This window comes from Phacochoerus africanus, chromosome 15 (assembly GCF_016906955.1).
Source record: "Phacochoerus africanus isolate WHEZ1 chromosome 15, ROS_Pafr_v1, whole genome shotgun sequence".
In the NCBI taxonomy this organism is placed as follows: domain Eukaryota; kingdom Metazoa; phylum Chordata; class Mammalia; order Artiodactyla; family Suidae; genus Phacochoerus; species Phacochoerus africanus.
Window position 1 is genome coordinate 102,748,959 of NC_062558.1, and position 13,260 is coordinate 102,762,218.

The 13,260-nt window shown below is 38.5% G+C and overlaps 1 long non-coding RNA gene across 1 annotated transcript in view; it reads right to left on the reverse strand.

Annotated features, from left to right (window-relative positions):
- Positions 1-13,260, reverse strand: part of LOC125115948 (uncharacterized) — a 238,841-nt gene that overhangs the window by 27,907 nt on the left and 197,674 nt on the right. The gene's annotated exons all lie outside the window — the stretch shown is intronic.

Consider the following 13,260-nt stretch of genomic DNA (forward strand, 5'->3'; position numbering starts at 1 on the left):
ATGGCGACACTCACTGTACATTTCGTGGATCCATGAACTACAACTTAGTAGCATAACAATTATACCTTATGTTTGTGAAGCATGTGACTCTTTAAAAAGTACCCTTATTCTCTGTCATCTTCATAATATCTAGCTCCACATGACCCCATGTCATCCTACAATGTGCAAGGTATGCTTATATACCTTTGACATATAGGGAAATCGAGGCTTATACAGTTTTAAACAATTTGCCTCAAATCCATGACCAAGTAGGGTAGAAACATAATTTGAACCCAGGTGTACTTAATTCCAGCTTCATGTTTTTCTAGGATATCACAGCTGTCTGCTGCTTGCAAACTTGCCCTGTCACATCCAGAAATAGGAACGTAGCTTCCAGAATCACCTGACTTGCTCACTTCATGACACTCACGCTTTGACATAGACATGCTCCCCCTCCCCCTGCCTTCCTATGGCATTTTGTTGTGCCCATGTGGTAGAACTTATCACTCATTGTCCTAATAGAGCTGCTGTCACGTAACATGCTTTAGCTCCTGTGTAAACTTGAGAGAGGATAGTGACGAACCTCATTTATCTTTGTTTTTCCCACAGAACCCAGCTCGGTGCCAGGCACATGGTAGGAGCTTAATAAATCTTTGTCCCAAGTTAATGAAATGCTCCAGTTACTGCTCTGGAGTGCCAAATGGTTCCATGAGAAACTTACCTTCACAACAAATCAATTATCCTGTGCAGTTGAACCTAGATTTGACCCTGTGGAAGATGCCTACACTTAGCTGGGCTAGCCAAGCATTCCCAGCCCGATGAGATCATCAGGGCCATTCTGGAAAGTCTATGAGATACACTATGCAGGTCACTCTCAGGGAAGGACGCAAGGCCCCAACTGCTGGGAGGGCTATCATCAGATACTCAGCTTCAGCCCCCACAGGGACTGACTTGATTGCCCTTGCTCCAGGGACACCCTTACCCATGACTGGGGCTGTAAAGGCCTGGCCATCTCACCTCAACCCAGGTGAACCCTGAAGTGCCATTTCAACCCAGAGCTCCTTGTGGGGTGGGCTGAGACTGTCCCCAGACCAAAATGACCTTTCAACCTTGCCCTCTGTTCAACCTTTCTTGCTCTCCTCTTCTTTATAGGTACGGATCTCAAGTATTCTCCTTATTAAGCAACCTGCACAGAAATCGCATCTCAGAGTGTCCTTCTTGCATTCCCAATCTCCATCCTAATTTTTTCCATGATTTGAAACAAATTCAAAAAATGTTCTAAATGTTCTCCCTTATTTCTGAATTCACCTTGTCGGCTTATAGCCAGCCTCAGCATTGCTCCCTCTCTCCTCTCCTCTGCAGAAAATAGCTTTTCTCTGATTATATAAATAATACAGGCTCAATATAAAGCACTCTAACAAAAGAAAAATAAACAAGAAAAGTTATGTGAATGTTATCACAAAATACTGCCTCTAATACTTTGGTGGCTAGCTTTTTATGCATTTCTTTACACATATATAGTTTCATAAAATTTGGAGCATAATATAAATACAACTTCTTTGTAATCATAGACCCCATATATATTATACACATATCTACAGTATATATTATCAACCTTTTGATTTTATCTAATGTTCCCTCCCATTACTCATGCCTTTTCTCTATAACACTTAGACAAACCACAGTAATATTAGTTATTCAGTGGGTTCCCTTATATCAACTTCTCCATGCTCATATATTTATTTACTTATATTCACATATGAGTACTGTTTGTTTTCCCAAAATGAAATCATTTCTTCTCCTATATCGTGCTATTTCACTTAATGCATTATGGAAATCTCTCCAAGTAAAATGGTATAGATTTATCTTGTGGCACTATATTCCACCAAGTAAATGTACAAGTCAAACAAATATTTGAACACTGTTTCTTTTTTAAATAAATGTTTGCATCATTTCTAGATTTTTACCACCCCGCTGTCGTCATAAACACACTTATATTACCACTTCTACTTCTAAGATATAATTATATTATACTTCTAAGATATAATTTTACTACCCCGCTGTCGTCATAAACACACTTATATTACCACTTCTACTTCTAAGATAATCGCATACAGAAAGAAACTTCTTTCCAAAAAGAACATAAAAATTCACATTTTCTCAAGCAATACGTGAATGTACCCCTTTTTGCAATCCCATGAGTAGGTACTATCACTTCCTAGACTTTTTGATACGCTGATGATTATAAATTTATATTTCACATTAATTTGCATATTCCTGGCCACTAGAGAAATAGTGAGATTTTTTTCATATATTTAATGGCTGTTGGATTTGCAGTTTTTGATCCTGTCCACATTTTCTATCTTTAGCCTAGATCTCTATGTGGACATTGTCAACTACTAGCCTTCTTGGTATTTTAAAATTTAGGTAAGAAGACATTTGTGACTTGGAGGTAAAAAGGACAAAGGACAGGGAAGTAGGAGTTGAGGGGCTAGTTAGGAGGGCTGATTTGGGGCAACTAGCTGAGGAAGAGAATATCATTGCTGAGCTACTGCTTTGCCCTGGGTGCTTTGTCTACATTAACTTATTCTATTTTCTCAGCCTCTCTGAAAAGCTGGTATCATTACCTCCCATTTTACATAGGAGGAAACTGAAGCTCAGAATTTTTCAGGAACCTCTCAAAGGTACTGATTCAGAGCTGGAGGTTTATGAGCCAGGACTCATGTTCTACCACTGCTCAAAATCACTTTGCAGCACAGTGGCAACTTCACAAGCATGTATTCACACCAACTCCACGTAAGATATGAAGTCCTGCATGAGCTTCTTGTGATCACTATGCAGCATTAGGATGGTGGGTCCTGGGGCACTGACAGAGGAATGGATAAAGAAAATGTTACATGTATGTGTATTATTCAGCCACAAAAAAGAAGGAAGTCCTGTCATTTGCAACAACATGGATGAACCTAGACCATGCCAGACAGAGAAAGACAAATACTGTCAGGGCAAAAGAGATAGTCCAGTATTTCATAAGATTGAAGGGATATGGTAAAGGAGATACCTGCTAAGATGATGTATTGTATGGGGCTGCTACAATTTTAGAAACCCCATTTATGAATGAGACTTTCTTAGGAAACTATTGCACCACCAAAGCTCTTTTTAAAAGAGTGATCACATAGATGTTGGTGGGGGTTTTGCTGTTGTTGTTGCTCTTGTTTTTGGCCATGCCTATAACATGTGGAAGTTCCCAGGCCAGGGATCGAACCTGCACCACAGCAGTGGCCTGAGCCACTGCAGTGACAATGCCTGATCCTAACCCACTGTGTCACAAGGGAACTCTGATGTTGGTGTTTTAAGAATTAATTTTTATCCAACAGGTTTCTCCTGTAGCTCACTGGACTTCCTGAAGACAAATATTTTGAATTCGTCATCAGGCCAATTTGTAGTACACCCCAAGTTAACACAATATTATAAATCAACTCTAATAAAAAATAAGAAAGCACAGTTGTTATGCCCTCACTTATTAGGCTAGCTCTTATCAAAAAAAAAGTCAAAAGACAGGAGTTCCCACTGTGGCAGGAGTTCCCACTATGCAGCCTCTTGGGAGCACAGTGGGTTGGGGAATCTGGTGTTGCCGCAGCTGCAGCTTGGGTTGCAACTATGGCTCAGATCTGATCCCTGGCCCGGGAACTCCATATGCTGTGGAACAGCCAAAAAAGAAAAAAAAGACATCAAAAGACACAGAGAAAAAGAAATTCTTGTGCACTGTTAATGGTAATGTAAGTTGGTACAGGGACAGCAGTATTAAGGTTCCTCCAAAAATAAAAACTGAAACTACCAAATGATTCAGTAATCCCATTTCTGGGTATGTACCCAAAGGGCATGAAATCAGTATCTCAAAGACATATCTATAGCTATACTCCCATGTTCACTGCTGCATTATTCACCATAGCCAAGACATGGAAATAGCCTACACATAAATCCAGTGACAGAGGAATGGATAAAGAAAATGTTACATGTATGTGTATTATTCAGCCACAAAAAAGAAGGAAGTCATGTCATTTGCAACAACGTGGGTGAACCTAGACCATTCCAGACAGAGAAAGACAAATACTGTATGATCTCAATTATATATAGAATATTAAAAAAAAACCTCATAGAAACTAATAATAAAAGACTGTTGCATGGGGGCTGAGGGGTGGGAGAAGTGGGATAATAGGTGTAATTTCAGTTACACAGTGAATAAATTCTGGAGACCTAGTGTACAGTATGATGACTGCAATTAATTACAGACTGAAAGGTGCTAAGAGAGTAGATCTTAAACTTTCTAACCACACAAAAAGGTAAATAATAGATGACGTGATCGATAGGTTCATGAGCTTGATTGTAGTAATTAATGCAATATATATACTTATAATCAAAATGTCCCACTATATACTTTAAACATATACAATTTGCATTTGTCAAGCATGCTTCAAATAAAGCTGGAAGAAAACGAATTGAATTTTAACACTGAGTCCTTTTTTCATCTTGGATGTGTCATCCTCCTTCTTTCCTGCACTGCATTGTGATCTCTTATTCAACAAACCTGACAATAGTCATAATGACTGTAATAATAATAATTACTAAAATTATAATAGCAGTACTGACCCTAATTCTATTCACACCAGATTTTACTAGTCCGAATTGTTATTACAGCAGTGCTTCCCTGGGCCAGCCACTTTTTCTGTGCTTTAGCAAGCATTGCCTCATTTAAATGTAGGTCAGATAAAGTCCCATGCATTAGTCACACTAAATCCAAAGTAAAAAAGAACAAATATGGTACATTTAAATTATCTTCTGTTCTGTCTAGAGAGGATCCAGCCCCTAAGGCTTTCTGTCCCACTACCGTGTGGGTCACTGTTGGATCATCTTACTGGTCCCACTTGCAAGTTGAGAGAGACGGTGACACTGGGAAAAAGCTCGCTGCAAGTAGGATGCTTGCATACGTTATCTTAGAAAACCTCATGTTCTGTTCATCAATCTCTGCGCCAGAGGGAGGGTAAGAAATTAAACGTGCTTGGCTCCAGCTCCCAGCATTTGCATTAGGAAATTATTGTCTGGTTGCTTAGAAGTCCATCTGCTCCTGCTGGGTGTTGCCGCGCTTGGAGGTCTAAACCCCATAAGTCAGACTCAGCACTGCCAAGGACCCAGATTCACTGTGGCAGAGGCGATTAGGTCTCCAAGTGGGAAACGAGCCGCAGGAATAGATGACTTTCAGAGCTCTGATTTTTTTTTCATCCCAATGACCTATGGCACATTGAAAAGAGAGGAGGCACAATTTACCAAGAACTACTTTTTCTTTTTCTCTCTCTCTCTCTCTCTTTTTTTTTTTTTTTTACAGTTCATGTATTTCTATACTGCAGTGCAATTGTAGGTCTTTATTCTCTGTGCAATAAAAAGGGAAATGTGGGGCTTTTAGTGGAATAATTAGTATAAGTCTTCTATGAACATGTCTTCCTAAACTGAGAAAGACATAGCACAGCACTCTGGGGCTTCTCTGTTGTGCTGGGCAGACTTGTGCCTAGAACTGGACTGTTCACCTCGGGAGACAAGAGTAGAAATCAGAGAAGAATTCTGAGCCAAGAATTCTTCTTCTGGCTTCTCCAGTGATTTGCTGGCATTCACTTAGTGGCTTAATTTTTCTGGAAGTGGAAAATCATAAATATACTGTAACATACCATTAACCTTCCAAATCAGCTGCTTAAGATTCTCCCTCGATGTGACAGTTCCATTTTTCTTGTCATTACCTGATGCCCTTTACTGGTTGCTAAGACATCCCTTCCAAACATTGTTGATACAGCACTATTCTTCCTTTACTCAGCTAGGAATTCATACCATGTCCCATTTATTTGCTGGAGTATAGGTACTCAAGGTCTGCCCCTGCACATGATAGCAGAGAGTCAAAACAAATCTCTTGGTCCCACTTTCTGTGATCTCTCCAATTGCCTTAAGGCTCACGAGTATCCAGGGTCTTTCAGTACTATGTTAAATATGAACTGGAAAATTAGAAGATAGTGTTACCAAAGTGCAGAAACAGTCCCATGTCTAACCTCAGAGTGGCAAAAAGCCCAGGCAAGTTATTTCTGGAAAATTGGTGCTGAGACTGGAACTGTAATCTGGGCACTGACTGTCGTGCATCACTGTGTCAATGCCCACTTCAGCTGCCCATTTCCCTGTTCACAAAAAAAGGAGCTATGAGGCCCTATCCAATTCCAAATCTTCCAAGGATGCTCTTGGGTGTCAGCTAACTTACAGTCCAACATTTTTCCTACCTTTGTTGCTCTTTCAGAGGTTCTACCTTACATAGATCATTGAGGATGGGACCCAGAATTTATAAGGGAAAATTCTGCCTACTCTTTAGAACCTCACAACTGTAGACACCTTCAAAACATAAAGGAGGCTGGGTGCAAGCCCACCCTGATGCAAAGGTGGATGACTATTTCTCTTAGCCATCCATACCACCTATACCATCGGAATGCTGAGAGGTAAGACCTACCTTACGAGATGGTGGTGAGGATTAAAAGAAGTGATGCAAAAAGGATCACTTTAAATGTTTTTTGTCTTTTTATCTTTTCTAGGGCTGTACCCGTAGCATATGGAGGTTCCCAGGCTAGGGGTCTAATCAGAGCTGTAGCCGCAGGTCTAAACCACAGCCACAGCAAAGAGGGATCTGAGCCACATCAGCGACCTATACCACAGTTCACAGAAATGCCGGATCCTTAACCCAGTGAGCGAGGCCAGAGATCGAATCTGCAACCTCATGGTTTCTAGTCGGATTCGTTAACCACCGAGCCATGACGAGAACTCCCAAAAAGGATCACTTTAAATCGTAAAAATCGTGGCCCCAGTATGAAGTGCCATTGTTACTATTCTCAGTAATAATTATTTACTTTATGCATAAATGCAAGTTTTGACGAGCTTCCCAGTGTAATTCTTTTTTAAAGCTACTGTTGGGTGATTCTCAGCATTGCTGGGAGTATCTGAAACATGAGTCCTCAGCCAAGTTACATGAAAAGGTTAAATTAATATAAACTACTATATGTGTATGTGCATGTGAATCTCAAACACTAAGTGGGTAGATGGCATGCAGACATTAAATTCAGTCTGAAATACTGAGAATGAGATGCATTCCCTTCAAATCAGAGCTATCCTTTTCCTAAAATGTCCATGCAGTTCTAAGGGGTGCCCTTGCTTCCATTTTCAGCTTTATGAGCATTTTCTAGAATTCTATTAAACCTGCTGACTCATGAATGCAGACATAAATTAATTCCTCTTGAGCTGAACTTTTAGAAGAAGGTATTTCTCCTGAGCCCACTTCTACCCCATTTCTGCACCTGTGCCACCCTGCTCAGTTGGCAGTGTCTTTACTCCCCTCCTCCCATGGAATCCTTGTCAACAGTTATTACTCATCCAATTTCCTCTCTCCCCAAGGTCTTCTCTAAGCTTTCCAGCTAGAGAAAAATTACTCCTTGCTTGAATTTTTGCAATTATTTTCCATTTCTTATATGATATGTTCTGCCTTGATAGTCATTTTTCCTTACTTGGTCTTCAGTGGTCTTCACTGACCACTAAGTTCCCATGGCGCTTTGTTGTCATCATGTTACAGAATAAACATCACCAGTGTACCAAGTTGAACCCATAGCTGGAAGAAGTTGCTGCAGTTTCCCCAAATACATGGGTTACTCCCCAAAAGTTGTGTATTTGAAGACTCTGAGTCATGAACTATGTGAGCTGTATAAGCAGAAACATTTCCTAAGAGAAATTACCATACCACAGTTTTATTTTTCCCCAAGACACAAAGCATGAGGAATAATGTAATTTAATACAACATAATGCAAAGAATAGACCATTACTCACAAGACACAGCACATTGCTTAGCAGCTGACAAGAATTACTAGGAAACTTCCTGCAATAGCAATCTACATGAGCAATAACTAAAGAACATAGCTCTCTCTTTCTCTCACCAGATGGCCAATATGTACTATTTCAGTTCCATAGTAGAATTCAGAATCATAGAAGATCATTTAATATAACCCCTCACCAGTGTTTCTTAGACTTCAGTCTGCAGAAGAATCACTGAAAGAGCTGCCCTGCACCCCAGTCGCAGAGATGCTGGGCAGGTGGACATTCAGTTAGAGACCAAGAAAATGCATGTTTATTGTGCACTCAAGGGAATTCTGATGCAATTGGGCCACAGACCGCACCTGAAGTGATGTTACTTCAACATTGCAGATGAAAAAATTGCAACTCAAAAATACAAATCTGTGTGCTCACGGTCAAAGCCCTGCTTAGTAGAGCCAGGACAAGACATCATCAATAAAAATAAAAACTAAAAAATCATCGTAATAATAAAGAGGGGGAAGAGGAGAAGTTCAATGCTTTATGCAAGAATAGAAACAAATTTTCTGCCTTCCATGAAAGAGAGAATCCCTCCCACCCTTTATCTCTCACTTCTTTACATACCTTTCCTCATCACGCAGTCATCTTTAAAATACTGAGGATCTACTATGGTTAAGACACCAGGAGTAAAATGTTTAAATATAGAGACCTGGTTGGTCTCTTCCCTCATGGAGCTTACGATATAGCAGATAAGTATTTACATAACTAAGGATGAATGTAGAATGAAAACAATAACAGAAATGATTTGGTTAAAGAAAAAAGTCCTTAGGGATCCACTCGATTATTTAGGGTATTGACATAAGAATGAAGAGAGTCATTTGGCATAATCACTTATCCACTTACTCCTTTATTCCACAAATATTTATTGAGTACTTATTATGTGCCAAGCACAATGCTAGGCATCAGGGATGTAGCATAAATATGAAGGACGAGGCCCTTTACATCTTAAAGGATGATTTCTAGTGGGTTAATAAATAGTTAATCAACAAAGACCATCCACCTCATGGCCCAGCCCAATTGCTGGATTTATCTTTCCTACCTGTGCACCGACCAGATTGAACTGCCTGTACTTCTCCAATTATTCTTTCCACATGCAGTGCCATGCTTATCCTCCTTTTATTCCCTTCCAGCTCAATTTGTTATTGCCAAAGCTCTCTTTATCTAAATTTGAAGGCTTACAGATGATTCCTCCTTCATAAAACCTTTTCTCTCAATCAGATGCAATCTCTTTCTCCTTGGAAAATACATTTCAATTCACAGGTAGGCCTGATATTATTGCTATTTATTTTTATATCTCTCCTTCCCTATTAGATTGTGAGCTACTTATGGAAGAAATAAAATTTTCCTCACTTTTTTATTACCCAGGATGCTTTGCACAGGGCCTGGGAATGAAGCACAAGGAGGCCTATAACCTGAACTTCACTAACTCCAGAGCCTCCTTTCTCACCCACTCCCACTACCTGAACTCCTGCTGTTCCACTGGCAGTTCTGTGGAAAAGATTGTGCCGTGTTATGGCCTGGGACTTTGTTCTTACTCTGCCACATACATGGTATCCTCTTCAGCCTCTTGTCTGCCCAGAATCTTCATCTCGCAGGACTTGGCCAAAGGTCAGACTTTTCCTGAAGTGTTTTCATGGCACCCTCACCCTCTCTTCAAGTAGAACTGATGGCTCCCAATTATATGTTCTCTTCCAAACTTAAAATATAACATGGTTTGCCTATTATTTAATATAAAATATATAATACCTTGCAGGGCATTGCTAATATAGACAAGTACATGTAAAAGGCAAACTGACAATAACAAAGAGCACAAGAGAGGAGACTGTAGTAGACAAGAAATACCAATTTTTCAGAAGTTGAAAATCCCTGAGCTGGCAGAGAAAGCTGAGTCCCCAGATGGCTATATCCCCAACTAATTGTTCTACAGTGAAGCTCACCAGTGGAAAAGCCCTGCATATACACAAAAAACATCACACCAGTGTGTGTGTGTGTGTATGTGTGTGTACCTCACTCTTAAGTATGTACCTATGCATAGACTAAATATTACTAAAAAGCTTCCAACAAAGAGAAAGGGAATTAGTAGCTATAGCAAATAGCGGGGGTGGGGAAGGGGGGAGGATTTCTCCAAAACTATGATTAATTTCTCCATTAATTAATTCCAGAGAAAAATAAAAAAATGCTAGAAAAAGAAACAATCTTATAATTTCAAAGAGAGCTCTTGGAAATTAAGAACATGTGAGAGCAGAAATAGGTACATACACATGCTGGCAAATACAATCAAGATGATCTCAAAGATGTGTCTCAGTAAGTAGAACACAGTAACAGATAAAAAAAAGTAGTATTTTAAAAAAGGAAATGAGAGGATCAACTCTAATGAGAAAATCAACTGAAAAGTTCAAATACCAGAAAAAAAATATAGGGAAAATGGTATACAAACAGTACCTTAGGACAATATTTGAGAAATAACTCACAAAAAATTCTGAAAACCTACATTTCTAGAATTAGAATACCCACTGAAGGCTCAGTTTAATGACTGAAAAGCCCTCATTAAGTTACATAATTGCCAAATTCCAGAACTCCATGTTTAAAGATTCGAAAAAGTCCCAGAAAAGAAAAATATATAAAGATCATTTACAAATACTTTGAAATAACAATACTATCAAATTTCTCACCAGGAATACTGGAAGATAGAAAACAATCGAGTGATGTATTTAAACTGCTAGGGAAAATGATTTTCAGCCTGAAATAATTTCAGATTAGATAGAAAAATAGATTCCTTTCAAAGGGAAAAACAATTAACTGCTCAAGATGACCGTGGGTGTTTGATCACAGTGAGAAGAGATTTTCTACTCAAGTCACAGAATATGGAGTAGCAGTGATAAGCATAAGGAAAACAAAACAAAAAGGCAATTATTAATTACAAAAAATAAGTGAGAAAAAGGGATGTGATCATAATATAACTATGTGACTCAGCTAGCAAAAGTATTTTCATATTCATGATGGTGTACACATAGAATATTGATTTAAGCAAAAAATCCAATATGATTATATTTGAGTAAATGAGGGAAAGGGAAGACAATTGGAGATGGTTGGAAAATGAGAGTTAAATATTAGATCTCTTGGGAGAGGGTGGAGGAGGGAGGGAAGGGCTGGATTGGGAATTTAGAGTTAGCAGATACAAAATATTACATATAAAATGGATAAATAAGGTCCCACTGTATAGCACAGGGAAATATAATCAATATCCTGTGATAAACCATAATGAAAAAGAATATGAAAAAGAATGTATTTGTAAGTATAACTGTATCACTTTGCTGAAAGTAGAAAAATAACACAACATTGTAAATCAACTATACTGCAATAAAATAAAATTTTAAAAATAATTATATTTCTCTATATCAAGAATAATATAGAATTTTTTTATTAAGAAATACAGGTATACACATACTAACTACATAGCAATAGTTTAAAAATCAGCTGAAAAATTTGAAAGAGGTTGCCTCTGGGGAGCAGGAAAGGAATGTAGAGTGGTAGGTATGAAAAAAGGAGAAACAAGCATGTATTATTACTCCTGCAAAAAACATATAAAAAGACTCTCAATATATGAACTATTAAGACCGTTCTTTTACTTCCCCCTTTATAAATTAGAGGGCAGAAACACACAGAAAAATATGTGTCACTATCTGGAGAATAGTATGCTTTGCAAAATGATGATTTGTTACAGTAAGTGACCCTGAAAAATGATTTTGAAGATATTTGAGCAGTTTTTATACAGAACCAGAAAGTCATTATTTGTGGGAACACGAATTTTTCCTTTTATAAAAACTCAAAAAAATTCATGCTATTTCTCTAAATCACAAACTATGATTAGCCAAAATATATTAGTCAATTCATTCATTCTTTTACTGGCCACTAAGTATCAGGTATACTACTTTGATCCTGAGTACAATGGAAAACCTTAAGTAGTGACATGGTCAGATTTGCATGTTTAGAAGACACTTAATAGGACACAGTTAATAAGTACTGCATGGAATACTGGAAATTTGCTGAGAGAATAGATTTCAAGTTATCTCTCCTCTCTCTCAAACACACACACAGAAGTAACTGAGAGGAGATGTGTTAATTAGGTTCACTACTGATCTTTTTATTTTACATACGTATACAGAATAATTATGTTGTATACTTTAAATATATTCAATTTTTATTAAAATAAAGAAATACATATTTTTTAAAAGAATTACAGTGATGTCTGGCAGACATCACAATAGTTCAATTAAGATCTGATGGTAAACACAGAGGGTGGTGACAGTGACGATGAAGAGAAGTTCACTCATTTGAGAGATATTTTGAAGGTGATATCAATATTTTTGGTGGTTAATTGGATCTCAGGGTTGACAGAGAAAGGTACGGAGGATAATTTCCATCTTGGGGCAACTGAGCAATGAAGTACATGACTTGTCATTAACTGGAATGGGTAAGAGTCTTATTATTGGCCTGCATAAGGAGCTTACATATGCCTCTTTCTCAGAGCAACTGGGCTTTTCAATCCATTGAAACTCATAAATGAAGAACTTAGGAACTCAGAGAATATCAAGCTTCATTCACTTCTTAACATTTTGGTTTTGACTCCAATGAAAGGACAAAGGAAAGGCTCTCTACTCATGCTTCTCCTCTGGAGCCAAGATTTTTGTACTGATAACCAAAAGCTATTCTTTTAGTTTCATTCCTTTCTTAGGGCCTTTGTAGGGTATTCTATGACTTTCTAATTTTAATTGCATCCTGACTGGAAAGGCTGAGTGTCTGACTCTGCTTCATAATCCCAGATAATACACCCAGAGCTCAGACAGCACCCACCAGAGCAAGCCCAGATTTCAGCCCTCTGAGCAGTATAGAAAATGCATAGATTTCTTTGTAGCCTTATCAAGAAATAGTACATTCTATTGTCAGAAATATATAGAATCTGAAAGCATGGTAGCATGGATAGGGCAGCAAAATTCAGTTGAAAAGAACTATGAGAACCACAGGACTCCACAAGACTGAGGGAGCAGAGGTGCCTGCCTCAGCACACTGGGGACTGTTCAGTTGGCCAGAGAATAACTATCTTAATCACTGTCAGTTCCACTAATTCTTGTGAAGCGAATACTTCAAGGTGAAACTAAAATTGGAATGCAATTTCCAATGACAGTCTCCACTGTGAAGAGAGAGATGATCAAAATAGTGGAAAAAGAATAAGAGGGGCTGGGCAGGAGCAGCAGGGGATGAGAAAGCAGCACTCTCTTGATCCAAATCAGAATCTGTCCAGGAAACAATCTGAGAAGACCTCAGGCAAGGAACTGAAGATGA